Source organism: Jaculus jaculus, chromosome 12 (assembly GCF_020740685.1).
Source record: "Jaculus jaculus isolate mJacJac1 chromosome 12, mJacJac1.mat.Y.cur, whole genome shotgun sequence".
In the NCBI taxonomy this organism is placed as follows: domain Eukaryota; kingdom Metazoa; phylum Chordata; class Mammalia; order Rodentia; family Dipodidae; genus Jaculus; species Jaculus jaculus.
Genome location: NC_059113.1, coordinates 69,201,905 through 69,214,699, shown reverse-complemented (window position 1 = coordinate 69,214,699; position 12,795 = coordinate 69,201,905). Strand labels below are relative to the sequence as shown.

The following is a 12,795-nucleotide window of genomic DNA, read 5'->3' as shown; positions in this document are numbered from 1 at the left end:
GATGAGTTTCCTGGAGGCAATAAATGGCAGGATCCTGACTTTTAATCCAGCCTAAGGCTATTGATATTAAGAGTTACTATTGAAAGATATGCATTTATTCTCACCACTCTTCTTATTTTGTAGTGTTTCCTGTTTTCCCTTTACTCATTTGTTGTAACTGTTATTTGAGTGTGGTTTATTTTTTCCTATTTCCACCTGTGTGTGTTTTGCTTTCTCTTCAGCATTAAGAATTCTTTCAAGTATTTTCTGTAGAGCTGGTTTACTTGTCATAAATTACTTTAGCCTGTTTTTGTTGTGGAATGTCTTTATTTCTCCATCGATTTGAATAGATAGCTTTGCAGGATAAAATAATCTTGACAGTTGTTGTCTTTCAGAACTGGGAATACATCATTCCAAGCCCTTCTGGCTTTTAAAGTTTGTGTTGAGTAATCAGCTTCTATCCTGGTGGGCTTGCATATGTAGGTGATTTGCTTTTCCTCTCTAACTGCTCTCAGTATATTGTCTTTGGGTTCTGTGCTTAGGAGTTTAATTATAACATGGTGAGGAGAGGTTCATTCCAGGTTTTGTCTGTTTGGTGTTCTAAAAGGTTCTTGTATCAGCATTGACATTTCTTTCCCAATTTAGAGAAAATCTTCTTCTATGATTTTGTTGAAAATACCTATTAAGCTTCAGGATTGAAATTCTTCTCCTTCTATTATACCCTGAATTCATATGTTTGATATTTTCATAGTGTCCTGGATATCTTGAAACTACCATTTATACCTTGTTATTAGCTTGTCTTTCTCTTTGTTGGACTGTATTAGATCTGCCACTTGAATATCTAGTTTAGCTATTCTGTTCTCTCCTTCATCCATTCTACTGGTGAGACTTTCCACAGAGTTTTTTATTTCACTGACTGTATTTTTCAGTGCTAGGATTTCAGCCTGGTTTTTCATCATATTTCTATTTCCTCACTCATGTCTTATAAGGTCCTCCTTATTTCATTAAGCTCATTTCCTGTTTTCTCTTTCAGAGGTTTGTTTTCTCCTTTAATTCCTTTGTTTTCTTCTTTGATTCCCCTCATTTCTTCTCTGATTTCTTTTAGCATAGACACCATCATTTTCTTGAAATCTTTATCAGGCATTTCATCTAAAACAGTTTCATTGGTGATCATTTCTGATGGATTTATAATATTTGGTGGGGCTGTTGTCTTGATTCTTTGAGCTTCTTGTATTGTATTATAGCGACTTTTGCATCCTGAATTGATTTGATGCTTGGGTTTTCTACTTATCCACAGTGTTCCCAGATATGGCAATCCACCTTTGTATACCCTCAGGATCTGAGTTCAAGGTGCCAGGTGTAGCTCTTGTACTCCAATCCAGCTGCAGAAGTAATCCTAGGTGTTGAGTTTGCTTGCTAAGCAAGTATTCTAGTGGACTGAGTGGAACAATTTACTGGCAAGTTCTAAACTTCAATGGAGCAGCATACACAATCAATAAAAACCAGCACAAAGTATGCAATTTTGGGGATTAAAACAAACAGATAGTCCTATAAAGCCAAATTCCCTAAGGGTATGTGTTACTCTACGCCCTTAATCTTGTCAGCTGGGAGGTAGAGATTTCTGTTCTGAATTGGGTTCAATGTCAACCTGGGTGTGGATCAGATCCTGCCCCCAATAATGAGAGAAGCAAAAGACAAAGGCCCTATAAATATGAAATGATCATAAGCAACAATATTCAATCCCAAAATACAGGTTATTTGAAGATGGTAAAGACAACCAAGAATATACAATCCATAACCTGCCCTGACAGGAAAGAGAGATTAGTTCTTCCAATGTAAGCCTATGTACCTGTTTTTGGTGTTTTCTTCTTCTTCTTCTTCTTTTTTTTTTTTTTGGTCAGTTGGCCTTGTTACCTTTTGGGGTGGCTTCCGATCTCACCATTTTGGAGTGCACACCTTGATTCCTCAATGTTCTGCTGTGGAGCTGGAGCTCTGACTGGATATGCTAGCTGCACTCCTACTGGGGGCTGAATGCTATAGGTTCTTGGTTCTGATGGTGGGAGACATGGTAGTTCAGACTTCTGCAGTTGCTCACACAGTTCCACCTGCATCCCTTTCAGTAGCTCTTTGGTTGATCTCAGCTGCCTTTACTTCTGTTTTCTTAACTTTTCAAGGAGGCTGATGAAATTGAGAAACCTCCTTGTTTGGTCCCTGCTGCTGCCGCCGCTTGGCGCGTCTGGCAGGGCAGTGTCTGGCGGGTGCAGTGTTTGAGCAGATTGGACCATTTTCCTTCTTTCTGGTGGATCTTGGTCTCTCCAGCTTCTCCACTGTGTCTAAGAATAACCTATACTCCATCCCTTTCCAGAAGAAGAGTGTATTTTGCAGGGGTTTTGCTTAAATCCCTCCCTAGGCTGGTTTGGTGTGACTCCTATGCTGTCATCCTACCCAAAGTCTTTTATTTCTTATTGTTTAGTTTTTAATGTTTTCTGTGACTCCTGGATGTTAATCATCTGATAGATGTATATCTAATAAAGATTTTCTCCCATTATGTAAGTTGCCTCTTTGCTCTGTTCACAAAAGCTTTTTAATTTCACGAGGTCCCAGTGGTTAATTAGTTGTCTTACTCTCTGAGCAACTGGGGTTCTATTCAGAAATTCCTTGCCTAAGCCAATATGTTGAAGTGCTTTCCCTACTTTTTCCTCTAGTACTTTCAAAGTTTCAGGTCTGATATTAATGTTCTTGATTCCTCTGTAGTTGATTCTTTTTTTATTTTAATTTTTTTATTGACAACTTCCATAATTGTAAGCAATATCTCTTGGTAATTCCCTCCCTCTACCCACTTTCCCCTTTGAAACTCCACTCTCCATCACATCCTCTCCCCTACTCAGTCTCTCTTTTATTTTCATATTTCCCTCCTATTATGATGGTCTTGTGTAGATAGTGTCAGACACTGTCGGGTTATGGATATCCAGGCCATTTTGTGTCTGGAGGAGCATATAGTAAGGAGTCCTACCTTCCTTTGGCTCTTATATTCTTTCTGTCATCTCTTCCTCAATGGACCCAGCACCATTTGCTGAAGAGGCTGTCTTTTCTTCAATGAGTATTTTTGGCATTTTGTTTATTTATTTATTTATTTGAGAGCAACAGACAGGAAAAGGCAGAGAGAAAAAGAGACAAGGGGCACACCAGGGCCTCTAGCCACTGCACACAAACTTCAGACACGTGTGACCCCTTGTGCATCTGGCTAATTGGTCCTGGGAACTTGAACCTCGAGCCAGGGTCCTTAGGCTTCACAAGCAAGTGCTTAACTGCTAAGCCCTCTCTCCAGCTCTATTTTTGGCATTTTTTTTTGTCAAAGATCAGGTAACTATAGCTACCTAGACTTACCTCTAGTTCTCTATTCTGTTCCATTGATCTACATGTCTGTTTTTGTGACAGTACCATGCTGTTTTTGCTACTATGGCTCTGTAGTATGAGCTAAAATCAGGTATAGTGATACAATCAGCCTTTTTTTTGTTGCTCAAAATTGTGCTTCTGAATAAATTTTTGATTTTTTTTTCTATTTCCATGAAGAATGCCATTAGAATTTTCATGGAGATTGCATTAAATGTGTAGATTGTTTTTGGTAAGATTACCAAAGATTTCACGATATTGATTCTTCCAATCCAAGAACAAGGGATGTCTTTCCATTTCCTAGAGTCTTCTGCAATTTCTCGCTTGAATGTTTTAAAGTTTTCATTGCAGAGATCTTTTACTTCCTTGGTTAGGTACTCCAAGGTTTTTTGTTTTTTTTATATTTTTATTCAATTGGGAATGGGAGTAGTTATCTGATTTCATCCTCTGTATTTGTTGTTAGCATATCAGATGGCTACTGGTTTCTGTATATTTATTTTGTATCCTGCTCCTTGGCAATAGGTGTTTATCTGCTCTAACAGTTTGCTGGGAAAGTCTTTATGTATAGAATCATGTCATTTGCAAATAATGATAACTTGATCTCTTCCTTTCTAATTTGTATTCCTCTTATGTGTGTCTCTTTCCTTATTGCTATGGCTAAGATGTCCAGTACTATATTAAATACAAGTGGGAACAGTGGACACCATTGTCTTGTTCCTGATATTAGTGGAAAAGCTTCAAGTTTTTCTCCATTTAGTATTATATTGACTGTAGGTTTGTCATAAATAGCCTTCATTATGTTGAGATATGTTCCTTTTATTCCCAGTCTCTGTAGGACTTTTATCATGAAGGGATGTTGGTTTTTGTCAAAAGTTATTTTCTGTATCTAATGAGATAATGTGATTTTTGTCCTTCAGTCCATTTATATAATGTATTACATTTATTGATTTGCTTATGTTGAGTCATCCCTACATCTCTAGGATAAAGCCTACTTGGTTGGGATAAATGATCTTTCTGACATATTCTTGTATTCTGTTTGCCAATATTTTGTTGAGCATTTTTGCATCTATGTTCACAAGGGAGATTGGTCTGTAATTTTCTTTTTTAGTTCTATCTTTGTCTTGTTTTGGTATGAGTGTAACGCTGGCTTCATAGAAGGAGTTCCATAGGATTCCTTCCATTTCCATTTTATGGAAAAGTTTAAGAAGCATTGGCATTAGTTCTTCCATGAAGGTCTGATAAAATTCACAAGTGAATCCATCTGGGCCTGAAATTTTTTTAATTGGGATACATACATACATATACATGTATATGTATATGTGTATATATATATACACACACACATACACACATACATGACTGCTTGGATCACCATACTCATTATAGGTCTATTTAAGTGGTTAATCTCATCTTGCTTTAATTTAGGTATGTCATATAAATCAAGGAAATCATTCATTTCTTTCAGATTTTCAAACTTAGTGGACTATATGTTCTTATAGTATGTCCCTATGATTTTGTTTTAATTTCTCTGGTATCTATTGTGATGGTGACTTTTTCATCTCTAACTTTTAGATTTTTGTTTCTTTTCTCTTTCTTTTGGTCAGATTTGCTGAGGGTTTATCAATTTTGTTTATGCTTTCAAAGAACCAACTCTTTGTTTCATTGATTCTTTGGATTCTTTTTTGTTTGTTTCTATTTCATTAATTTCCCATCTACTGAGTTTCGGTTTGCCTTGTTCTTCTTTTTCCAAGGTGTAAGGTGAAGAAGCATTAAGTTGCTTACTTGTGACCTTTCTAATTTCTTAATATAGGCACTTAAAACTATAAATTTCCCTCTTAGCACTGCCTTCATTTTGTCCCCAGGGTTTTGATATGTTGTGTTCTCATTATCGTTTGACTCTATAAATATTTTGATTTCCTTCTTGATTTCTTCATTGACCCATTCATCATTTAGTAGTGTATTGTTCAGTTTCCATGATTTTGTGTATGCTCTATAGCTTTTCTTGCTATTGATTTATATTTTGATCCCATTTTGATCAGATAGAATGCAAGGAATTATTTCAATTTTCCTGAATTTGTTAAGATTTGCTTTGTGTCCTAATATATGGTCTATTTTAGGGAATGTTTATATGTTGTCAGAAAGGATGTGTATTCTGCAGCATTTGGGTGACATGTCCTGTATATATCTGTTAGGTCCATTTGTTCTATGATCTAATTTAATCCAGATGCATCTGTTTTTTTTTTTTTTTCAAGATTACCTGTCAATTGATGAGAGTGAGGTGTTGAAGTCACCTACTACAGCTGTGTTTGTTGTTATCTGTGACCTTATTTCTAATAGCCTTTGTTTGATGAAGTTGGGAGCTAGCTCCCCATATTAGGTACATATATGTTTAGGATTATAATGTCCTCCTGTTGGAATATTTCTTTAATCACTATAAAGTGACCTTCTTTATCATTCCTAACTAATGTTGGTCTGAAGTCTACCCTGTCAGAAGTTAGTATAGTGACCCCTGCTTGTTTTCTAGGCCCATTTGCTTGAAACGCCATTTTCTAACCTTTGACCCAATAGTATCCATCCTTTGTAGAAAGGTGAGTTTCTTGGAGGCAACAAATTGAAGGATCCTGCTTTTTTAGCCCAGTTCACAAACCTGTGTCTTTTGGTTGGGGCAGTGAGGCCCTTGATATTGAGTTATTGAGTTTTGTCTATTTTTGCCATTTTTGTTTTGTAGTTCTTCTGGTTTTACCTTTGCTCTTTTGTATTATCTAGTATTTGAGCAGGGTTTGTTTTTTCCAGGTTCCTTATATGCATGTTTTTATTTCTCTTCGGCATGGGAGATCCTTCCAAGTATTTTCTGTAGAGCTGGTTTTGTCTTCAAATATTCCTTTAGCCTGCTTTTGTTACAGAATGTCCTTACTTCTCCTTCCATTTGCAGGACAAAGTAACCTTGGTTGACAGTTTTTATCTTTCAGAACTTGGAATACATCATTCCAAGACCTTTTGGCTTTTAAAGTTTATGTTGAGTAATCTGCTGTGATCCTGATGGACTTGCCTTTGTATATGACTTGATTTTTCTCTCTAACTGCTTCCAATATATTTTCTTTGGTTTGTATGTTTGGTAGTTTAATTATAATATGGCAAGGAGAGGTTCTTTCCATGTTTTGTCTGTTTGGTGTTCTAGAGACTTCCTTTATCTCCATGTCCTCTCTTTCTGAATCTGGGGGAGGTTTTCTTCTATAATTTTGTTGAAAATGCCTACTATTCTTTGGAGGGAAATTCTTTTTCCTCTACTATGCTCTGAATTCTTAAATTTGATTTTTTCATAGTACCCCAAATATCTTAAAATCCCTATTCATACTTTTCTATTAGTTTGTCTTTCTCTTTGTTGGACTGTATTAGTTCTGCCACCTGGTCTTCTTCTTCTTCTTCTTCTTCTTCTTCTTCTTCTTCTTCTTCTTCTTCTTCTTTTTTTTTGGTTTCGTTTCTCTTGTGAGTCAGGATTATGTGAATGACACTGATCAGAAGAAATTCGAACTGGTGTTGATCAGTGTATTCAGAAGTTTCTGGATGTTGCAAGACAGACAGAGTGCTTTTTCCTACAAAAAGGACTGCAGTTGTCTGTTCAGAAACCAGAGCAGGTTATCAAAGAGGATGTATCAGAACTAAGGAATGAATTGCAATGGAAAGACGCTCTGGTCCAGAAGCACTTGACAAAGCTGAGGCACTGGCAGCAGGAGCTGGAGGACATCAATGCACAGCACAAAAAGCCAGCCGAAATCCCTCAAGCCTGTTGGCCTCCCTCAAGCAGGCATCTGCCAACATTCCTGCAACTATGAAGCAGACCTGAGTGCTCTGGCCAGCGAGGATTCCTGTCCATACAGCTGATCAAGCTTCCTTCCTTATGGCATTTTGGAAGAGCTCTGTTGAAGAATGACAGGCTGGGTGTGGTGGCACACACCTTTAATCTCAGCACCTAGGAGATAGAGGTAGGAGGATTTCTGTGAGTTCGAGGCCTCCCTGAGACTACATAGTGAATCCCACGTCAACCTGAGCTAGGGTGAGATCCTACTTTGAAAACAAAAACAAAAACAAAAACAAAAAAGAATAATCTAATGCTAATTTTATGTTCCCACTATTATTATTATTATGGGTTTTTTTTTTTGAGGTAGGGTCTCACTGTAGTTCGGGCTGACCTAGACTTCACTGTGTAGTCTCAGGGTGGCCTCAAACTCAGTGGCGACACTCCTATCTCTCTGCCTCCTGATTGCTGGGAGCAACCCACTATTATTTTTGAGTGTTAGCTCTTATTCTCTCCTGAAACAAGGTCTCACTGTCCACACCAGGCTGGCTGGGAGTGCAGCCCCTGCCTTAGGCTCCTCAGTCCTAGATTCTTGGGTACTTTGAAAGTGCATGTCTTCAGTAAGTCAAGTAAGGTTTTTTTGTTTTTAGTAAGTTCATACTGTCAGGGTAATGACACAGATTCCCTCTTGCTTCCTGGAGTCTTTGTTGGGTTATATACCTTTCCATTGCTTCATCTCCATTTTTCTGGTTGCTAGTTTGTTTGGACTGAAAGAAAGAAGTAATAATCTGAGAAGCAGAAGATAATTTGATTGTTGACTTTAACAGCTATTCATCCGTGGTAGTGCAGACAGATGGGTAAATTTTCTTTTTCAAGACTTTGAACTACCTCAGGAAGAGAAGTCTAACACAGCATGTTATGCTTCCAGAACAGTACACAGTTTGCACATTTGTGAGTGAGTTGCAAAAGGCTAAACTACGCTGTTACTGTAGTGAGTATAGGAGGTTTGAATTGACTTCTACTTGGGGTGAGTTTGTATTTGCATCATGCTTACTTGGGGATGAATCAGGACCATGCTGCCCTGGTCAGCGTAAGGACAAGGCAGACCTTGTCTCAGTAGTGTCACAGTGGGGACATCGGTGAGCTGTAAGGAGTTAAAAGATGACGTCGATTATCCCTGCTTTGAGGTTGGTGCAGTTTTACCTTCTCAGAGCAGATTACATCCTTGACCAGAGCAAACACCGCACTGTCCTGAGTAGTGTCTCCCACTCAAGGTCTTGGCCCATGTTGGTCTACAGCCTTCATGTCCCTCACGTTGATATTTCAATTAGTGTTCCTTGTCTGGTCTGGATGCCACCTGGTCTGTGAAGCTTCCATTGTCCCCAGGGTACAGGATTTTGTATATGTGTCTCTTACCAACTTTTTAGTTTTTCCTTAAGGGTTATGATTCATACTTGTCTTTATGTCTGTTGCTGCATATGTCCCCAAGAATTAGGCATTATTCCCCTTGAACCTAAGAGATCACATTTATTTTTTATATGGTGCTTTTCATCTTTCTTTGTGGGCTTGGTTGTGTGGTACTTGTCACATAGACCTATGTGTACCGCCTAAAGCCAACACAGTCCCTCTTAGAATGGATAAGGTAAGAAGTTGTTCTAGGTGAGACCCAGTGGCAGACATGTACGCCCAGCTCCTGGGAGGTAGAAGGAAGATCAGTTCAAAGTCATCCTGTTACACATCAAGTGTGAGATCAGCCTGGGTGACATGAGACTTTTATCTTAAAAAAATAACAAAAATGATTGCTGTTACTCACATAAGGTTTTGAGTGGTGGTCTCATACTAATTATGCTAATTAGAAACACCAAGCCAGGGCATGGTGATGCACACCTTTAATCCCAGCACTTGGGAGGCAGAGGTAGGAGGATAGCTGTGAATTCCAGGCCAGTCTGGGCTAGAATGAGACTTTACTTTGGGGGGAAAAGAAAAAGCAGCTCTGACTGGCAGTTTTAGATTTCTTGGTAAAAAAATTTTATTGGGACCTTTATGAACATTCTACAAATTAGCCATATTCCCATCAGGTTATCCTAATTTGTCCCCTCTTCCCACCCCTATTCCAATGAGGGCACTTATCAGTGGGGACATAGGTAATCACTGGCTCATAAATGTACCCGTCTGTTCCTGTCAGGAGGACAGTACCTCACAGTACACCTTTCCACCTGTGGCTCTTAACCTGCTTTCTACTCCCTTTTCTACAATCTGTTACATTTTCATTAGTCTTTCAGTAATAAAGGTGTTCTTGGTGAAAATACTGGAAACTGTTCTTGGTGCTTAATGAAAATATTTTGAATTAGTCTATGTATAAATTAATTACTTCACTAAAATCAGAGTAATGTCAAATAAACAATTTTTAAATCTTGAAAAAAATCTGCATCAATCATTTTTTCAAATATGTAAGTGTATAATATAAGCATTTTTAAAAACAATCTAGGGCTGGAGAGATGGTACAGTAGTTAAGGAGTTTGTTTGCAAAGTTTGGTGGTCTGAGTTCAATTTCCCAGTACCCATGTAAAGCCATGTGCACAAAGTGGCACATGCATCTGGTGTTTATTTGCAGTAACACAAGGTCATAGTATATTCATTCTCTCTCTCCACAAATAATTTTTAAAAACCTAAGGAGACATATCTCAGCAGTTAAAGTTGTGCTGTTGCCAGCTCCACATTGCTGGGATGCACTTCTAAACCAGACACAATTTATAGAAGGAATGGATTTATTTGATGTTTATAGATCTAGGGGATGTTCCATAATGGAAAAAGAGGCTGGCCTTCTTTTACAGATCCAAACAGAGAGGAGAAAAACCACCACCAGCACCACAAGCAAGAGCAAAACACCAGCAGCAAAACACCAGCAGCAAAACAGCAGGGACCCAGGCAGTGCTCAGACACTGCACACTTTAGGCTGGAAATCAGACCTGCATGCAAACACATCTTTGGGCTGGACCCTAGGATCTGCCCCCAGTGACACCTCTTCTAGCCAGATGGCTAGAAATCCAAGTTACAAGCTTTCATAAAACTACTGAACCTACTGGGGGACAAACATTCAAACTACCACAAGATGCTTACTTTCAAAACCTGGCAGCCAGGGTTCAATTCCCCAAGTACCTATGTAAATCCAGATTCACTAAGTGGCATATGTGTTTGGAATTCATTTACAGTGGCAAGAAATTCTGATGCCCACATTCTGTCCCTCTTTCTTTTTTTTTCTCTCTCTACACTAAAAACTTTATATAACCATCTAAGAGCCAGACATGTTAGTGCATGCCTTTAATCCCAGCACTGGAGAGGCAGAGGTAGGAGGATTGCCATGAGTTTGAGGCCAGCCTGAGACTACCTAGTGAGTTTCAGGTCAGCCTGGACTAGAGTGAGACCCTACCTAAAAACAAATCTGAGGAGTGAGGCTCAGCAAACCTGCTGGCCAGATTTTAATTTCCCAGCCATCCATGTAAAGCCAGATACAAAAAGTGGTAGAAATATCTCACATTCATTGGCAATGACAAGAGAGCTTGCTGTGTCCATTTGCATACATGCATGTGAACACACCCACACACTTGCAAATAAGTTTTTAAAAATGTAAAATGTTGGCCTTTTAGGTGAGTCTATAAGGCAATTTAGAAAGCAGGGTTGAAGTTTGGCCTTTTTGTTCACCCTTAAGTACAACTGTCTAACATTGTAGTAAGCCCAAACAAGTATTTTCCTTTCAAAGCCAAAAAAGCACAGAGATGACTTAAAATACATTGTAAACTGATTTCTAGTAATTTGACATCATCTTAAAATAGCAGTCCAAAATGGGCTCTAACATCTTCATCCTCAAGGACACGCTTTTGGGAGTGCCTAAAATCAAATCTGAAATTATTAATTCTGACAGGCCTCAAGGTCAATTAAGAAAAATGATTTATTTGAGAGAGAAATAAGCAGGGAGAGAGAGAGAGAGAATGGGCATGCCAGGGCCTCTAGCCACTGCAAACGAACTCCAGATGCATGCGCCCTGTATTAGTCAGGGTTCTATAGAGGAACAGAACCGATAGAATGAATTGTATTAAAAGGGAATTTATTGGATTATTTTATGACAGTCCAACAACAGCAGATTACAGGCCTGAGAGTCAAGGAACTTGGTAGCTAGTCAGTCCATGAGGCTGGATGCCTCAGCAGTAACAATCCTGAAGGCCTGGAGGTGTCCTGGAGAGCCACTGCTCTTCAGTCCACACTGATCTCCGGTCCACACTGGAAAGCAGCAAAACAGCAAACAGCAAACAAGTAGTGCCAGAAGCCAGGTGGGAGGGGAAGAGAATACCTTTCTTTCCAGAGCTTTTTTTGATGAAGCCTCCCCTCTAAGAGGGGTAGTCCACTCTGGGGTAAGGGTCACCCTAGGGGAAGGATTCCTCCTTTAGTTAATCCTTCCTGGAAGCAACCTCAGAGACCCACTTATGAGAAATGTCTGTGGATTCCTAAACAGACCATGTTGACATGGATGTAACCATCACCCCCCCCCCACCTTGTGCATCTGGCTTAGGGGTGAGTCCTGGGGAAATCAAACCTGAATCCTTTGGCTTTGCAGGTAAATGCCTTAACCACTAAGCCATCTCTCCAGCCATATACTCTTTTTAATAAGTTGTTAAGTTTATTTATATTGTCATGTCTCAAATAAAGGTTAAAATTTAGCTTCCTACTATGTTACACTCTACTAAAAAAACTAAGTCTTTTGGGCTGGAGAGATGGCTTAGCGGTTAAGCACTTGCCTGTGAAGCCTAAGGACCCCGGTTCAAGGCTCGGTTCCCCAGGGCTCACGTTAGCCAGATGCACAAGGGGGCGCATGCGTCTGGAGTTCATTTGCAGAGGCTGGAAGCCCTGGCGCACCCATTCTCTCTCTCTCCCTCTATCTGTCTTTCTCTCTGTGTCTGTCGCTCTCAAATAAATAAATAAATAAAAATTAAAAAAAAAAAACTAAGTCTTTTAAAAAATCAAGATTCATTTTAACTAGTTTTTGTTTGTTTATTCAAACTTTATTTAAGTGTAACATAAAAGTCAAAAACATAAAGTCAGGGGCTGAAGAGGCTTAGTGCTTAAGGTGCTTGCTTGTGAAGTCTAAAGACCCAGTTTTGATTCTCCAGTACCCATGTAAGGCAGATGCACAAAGTGATACTTGTGTCTGGAGTTCATTTGCAATGGCTAGAGGCCCTGGCATGCTCATTCTCATTTGCTCTCTCTATCTGCTTCTTTTTCAAATAAATACATACAATACAATATTTAAAAACAAGAATCTACTTTATTTTTATAAAAATAAAATACAAAATTAGCATAGCTGATCTTCTGGATATTCTGTAAGAAAATGGGTCTGAGGGACTGCCAATCCAGAGTAATGAGAAGGCAGACAGTCAGAATCCAGACAATCTATTGATAATTATTCACAGGGGCAGAAAACCATAAAAGCAGAAGTTGTGGGGGGGGAGTTGTTACATTTCTGATTAAGATATATTTAAAGATCAAACAAAAATGATGACATAAGTATATTATTAAACTTTTAAAAAATTTCACAGGTCAAAGTTTATGTTTTCTTATATATGATTCTTCTC

General features: G+C 38.7%; 1 pseudogene; it reads left to right on the top strand.

Annotated features, from left to right (window-relative positions):
• LOC101601267 overlaps positions 1-7,216 on the top strand; it is a 135,283-nt pseudogene extending 128,067 nt beyond the window's left edge.
• Positions 7,217-12,795: the final 5,579 nt, after the last annotated feature.